We start from the raw sequence: 5,575 nt of genomic DNA on the forward strand, positions 1-5,575 counted from the left end.
AATATTTATCACTAATGGTAAAATGNGTTCACAACTCAATAGTACCGTTCTGGTAGCTTTTTATGAAATGCTAAAGAAAATGACAATGCAAAAGTTATAAGCAAGTTTAATCAAGTTAATCGAAAATTCCTTACGGTCCTCATTAAACATATAACACAGGATATAACTTACTCGCTATAAAGTTTTCTTTTACACATTATCGGTACATTTAAGTTGTCTTTCGCTACCCTAAATTTGTCTGTCTTATAACTCCTGAACTTTGTTCTGTTAGAAAGTTGCAGGTTCCTCCCGCACCTGCCTAAATCGCGAAGTTCGGGCTTAACAACGCGAAGAAAACGTCAAGCCCGAAATTATGGTGGGGCCGTATTAAACAGACCACGAATATAAAATCACCAGTGAAACTTTACCTATAACAATTACAGTTAGTGTGCACTTTGTGCCACACACAAACTTTGTTGCATTCAGCGACAACTCTGGAAAGTTCCCCCAGATATTACAAGCCTATTCCATTTCGGGAATTTCTATAAAACCGCAAAACTGGAACAATCTCGACGTTTAAATGGTAGACAAAGTTTCCACTCAACCAGCAGCTACCAACACCTAACGAATTTCTCATAATAATGCGGACTGGGGAAGAGGCTGATGGATTTTCCAAATCAGCCGAGATTTTATTATGATTGAAATGGAATTAAAAGCGTTCTTTCATATAAAAGAATATCCTAACCAACAATAGCTGAACTATTTATCGTTTCTGAACGACATCAGCATGTTGCCGTTAAGTTGGGGAACAGTTAGATAAGATGTGTGTTCTTACAGAGGTACATGGTGTTTTAAATTATTTTTGCGCATTATTTTGATACTATATACATAAAAATTTTATGTAAAATTACGCAGTAAGCCCTTGGTTATTTTGACACCGCAGTAGGTATTGTAGAATTGCATCATAGAATAATAGAAAAATATAGGCATTATTATTTTGTAATATTTTTAAAAAGAATATTTTCTTACATACTAAACTATTTTTAAAGTCATATTACGACGTACTTAAGTGAGGGGAAAATAACATTAAATAAATTTAAGAAGATTTATTAATGTAGCAATTGAGTAAAATGAATTTTTTTTTACACCCAAAGATAAATAATAGAGAATATTATTTAAACCAATTAATTAAACAGCTTTCTTAAAACAATAGTACAAAGAAAAACTTGATATAGCAAGTCAGTAAAAATTAAATATACACTGTGTCTCAAAATAATGGATGGATTCATATTTTTTTTCAGTTAAAATTTAAAATAATCGCTGAACAGGTCAATTGGTAAATAGAAATTGTCACTTTCCTGCAATACATTCTATTTTTGTGACACATGTTTGACAGACCTATAGCATTACGATATATTTTTTAATAGGACGCTCTACATTTTATAGTATAAATAGATAGGCTTTCTAAAAACGAATTCAGCAATATAAGGTTATACCTACTTTTTTATCATAGTTGTCAAAAAATGGAGGAATTAAATGAAAACAATAATTTAGTACTACTTTCTATTTTATTACAGCAAATGTTCAAAGTGGCCCGCATTAACCATTCCACAATAACCAATTCGTTGTTCAAAGTTATGAATTACATTTTGAATAATATTTGGTGCTATGTTTCGAACTTCTTCTCTGATACGATTTTTCAATGCTTCGATAGTGTCATACAATTTGCTTTTTAGATAACCCCACAAAAAAATATCTAGTGGTGTTACGTCAGGGGAGTGAGGTGACCATTCAAGCGGCCCTCTTCTGCCTATCCATCGATTTGGGAAAGCTTCATTAAGATAATTTCTTACATCGAGGCGAAAATGTGGAGGGGCACGATCTTGTTGGAACCAGACATCACCAGCAGGCATATGGTGCTTACTAGGGTTAGGAAAAATTTCTATTTCCGTGTAAAACTATAATCTCCTGTCTGAATCATTTGCCCATAGTTCTTGTAAGACGTCAACTTTGTAAAGATGCCACTTTTGAGAATTCAGAGTTCTGTGAACTGAGAACTTCGACGAGTTGAAGTTGACTGAGATAGGTCAAATGGATGAATGAGGATGTTCAGTAACGGCGAGCCTCAAATTTTCACGATCATTTTCGCTTACCTTATTCTTCTTCGCTTTATGATCCAGATAAATTTTTTATACTTCCAGTTTCTTCAAACTTTTTGGATACTTTACTTATTGTAGCTCGACTAAGTCTCTGGCCAGGATACTAATATTCAAATAATTCACATACCTCCTGTTGACTACGGATTTTATCTGCGCATCCAATCGTAATTTAAATTTCAATTCTCTATTTTTCGCATAAACGGGCAACCATTTTTTGAAATAATTTAACAACGAATGAATTGGAACTAAAACGATTCACGTTGTACCTAAGGTACTCTGGTCAATTGTATGTGTTTTTTTTTTTAGAAAAAAAGCATTAGAGAAACTATAATGGTTTGAAATAGATGCCAGTACATAAAAGACAATTTTTTACAATTTTTTGACAACTATAACAAAAAAGGAGGTATAACCTTATACCGCTGATTTCGTCTTTACAAGCTTCCTATTCAAATACTGGTAAAAATTGCAGAATAATGTTTTGTTTTTTAATTTATGTATTTCTAGAATTGGCAACGCCAATTTTGCTAAAGCTGTTAATTAAAATGTTCATTAAAGATTCATATTCATGTTCATTAAAAACCTTGAAAGGGATTGCTTCCTTAGGTAAAAAAGGAAAACAACTGAAATATTGAGCAAATCCATTAACAAAGGCAACAGGGTCATCGTACGTATTAGCACCGATAAACATACTACCAGGAAAACACAAATCCGAGCCCATAGTGAAAATATTTATAATGAAATTTTTTTAAAAATTTGTAAAAATAAAAATGTTAGTCTCTTTGTTTCAAAATGTCTCAAAAACTTGAAGAGTCTGAGCCGGTCTGCTAGTGTCATTTAACAATTTTCCAATTTAATTGGTTTTCTGTCCCTTACAATTTCTAAGATCCACATACACCACGAAAATGGTCCACCCGGTACATTACAAAATAGTGTCTAAACCAATCAGCACGAGCCTGCCAGCAGAAGACATTTTGACTGCAAAACTTGCTTTATGCGATTTAACCCCACTGCTAAGACAAAGGGACAAAGGTTGAATTGTAACCTCTGGTTACACCGGCAGTAACTCTATGCGACACAAACTTATTGTACATATCCTAAACTTACATCTAGCGTAGGAACCCTTATTCGTTCCAAGAGAAATAAGGGCGAACATTTGAGAAACAAAGTTAGTGAACATACATCAGAAAAGTAGAACAAAAGTGGAGTCCGGAGAGTTCTTAACAAAATTTATATCAAAGTTGAAGTATTGTAAATCTAATATAAAACTGTTTCTAATCAGAAGTGCGAGCTTCTCTAACTGCGTTACTTCGACGTGATCTTTTTGCTGCTTTCCACACCCCAAGGCGGTTCCGCAGCGGTTGATGTCGAACGTATTTTTAACTTCCTGCGGAAAAATGGGAAATATCCCTCGATTTTGGTAACTTGATATGGGAACAACGTATCGATAAAGTGAGGGTAACCTTTCATCTGGAATTAGGAAATTTTATTAAGGACTTGATGGGTGGATTAGTAAACATGGCGCAATAGATTCGCTAACAAACATTATTGTTTTTATCCCTTGAATGTTAAGTATTTTAGTATTATATTATTTTATTCCAGACCCTCTAATTCGAAGCGAAATATTAAACTGTTTGTTTTCGCAAAGAGAATGTTTTATTTTATTTTTTAATTTAATAGAACGTGGAAAATTTGTATGTTTTTGCAAACCGGTAGTTATAAACCAACATCTACCTATTTTGAACTAGTAAAATTTTCAACAGTAATTTACTGCCTGTATATAATAATAATTATTGTTGCAGCAGCCATCATTTTTATTTATTAGGCTCTTTGACTGAAATATGAAATTATGTTTTTTAAAATGCTCGTAAGGTCTGAACATAAACGAATTGGATCTATGTTCATAAGAGAAAAAATGTTTGAAATTAATCCAGCTACCATCTGTCAAAGTTTGTCATAGAGCTTGTAGAACACCCTTTATTATATACAGGGATGGCCAGAAGTACGGAATAAAATTCATATCTTTTGAATCAGTTAATTTTTTTTAAAACGCCGAAACACGTTAACTGATTTTGATTTTTTCCCATCTTTCGATTATATAATAATTAATTTTTCTTCAACCCCCTAACCCCCAGCTACCCCTACTTTTTTTTTCAAATGGAAATATAAGGCATGAGGGGGCTCGTTGAAAACCTTATAGAAAACCGAATCCAGTCATACCAAATAAACAAGTTTTGTTTTTTCAATAGCAAGGTTTTAGGGTTGTACAAAACACCTACTTAACAAGTGAAATAAAATTTAATTATCTTCAGTGTTATCCTCCATGAATTTGCACAGAATAAAATAATTTGAAACTGTACCTAACTAACACTGCTAAAGCAAAAAAGATATATTTTTTATGTTTCGGTTTTTTTGGCACCACTAGGCCAGGCTTTCTGGTTAATTTTTCGCTTTAGTTGTAAATTGGAGTTCGAAACGTTACTATTGTGTCAAAATCAAGTTATTTACTGAATTGCAATGGTATTGTCGGAAAGGCAACGCATCGAAATCTTGATATTGCTCGGATGTGGAGACAAAATAAGAAGTCAGGCTGAAGTGCGCGATTTATTTAATGCGAAATATCCCGAAAACCAAATCTCGCAATCACGATGCTTCTCGAATTGTGTTTCTGAAACAAGAGAAATACCACCCATATAAGGTATGTCTTGTCCAAGAGCTTTAGGAAGACGATTATGATAGGCGATTACAATTTTGTGAGGAAATGATGAGACGGTGTGACGACAATAATGGTTCTCAACGAGAAGTACTTTTTTCGGATGAAGCTACGTTTTATTTAAATGGAGTGGTTAACAGGCACAACCATCGCTTTTGGTCCCAGGAATATCCACACTGGACATGCGAATCGAATACGCAGCATCCACAAAAAGTTAATGTATGGGCAGGTATCATCAACAACAGAATTTTGGGCCCATTCTCTTTTGAAGGAAATCTTACTGCCGCATGCTACCTGGATTTCCTAACATTTGACCTGATACCTGTTCTAGCTGTGATTTTCCTAAATGAAATTGATCCAGATATACCGAATGAAAGAATTTGGTTCCAACAAGATGGCGCTCCCCCACATTTTGGTATTGCACTGAAATAAATGCGTTTTATTCTTTATTAGAATTCTATATACCATTACAAGGCAATTGTATATTATATGTGACAGTTAAACAGATGAATATTGGATATAAAACGGGTATTGCTAGCACAGTTGTATGGTGACCATAAACCTTATTCTTTATTAAATTATTGTATAACTAGTATACAACGTTTTTTATACCCTTTACGAAATAATAGCAATAACTGTTATTAAAGTGTTCCATATCGTTATTAGAACATCTAGTACTGGTTATAAGTTTTATAATAATAAATGTATTAAACTGTTGTATACTCTG

Source organism: Anoplophora glabripennis, unplaced genomic scaffold (genome assembly GCF_000390285.2).
Source record: "Anoplophora glabripennis isolate ALB-LARVAE unplaced genomic scaffold, Agla_2.0 scaffold480, whole genome shotgun sequence".
In the NCBI taxonomy this organism is placed as follows: domain Eukaryota; kingdom Metazoa; phylum Arthropoda; class Insecta; order Coleoptera; family Cerambycidae; genus Anoplophora; species Anoplophora glabripennis.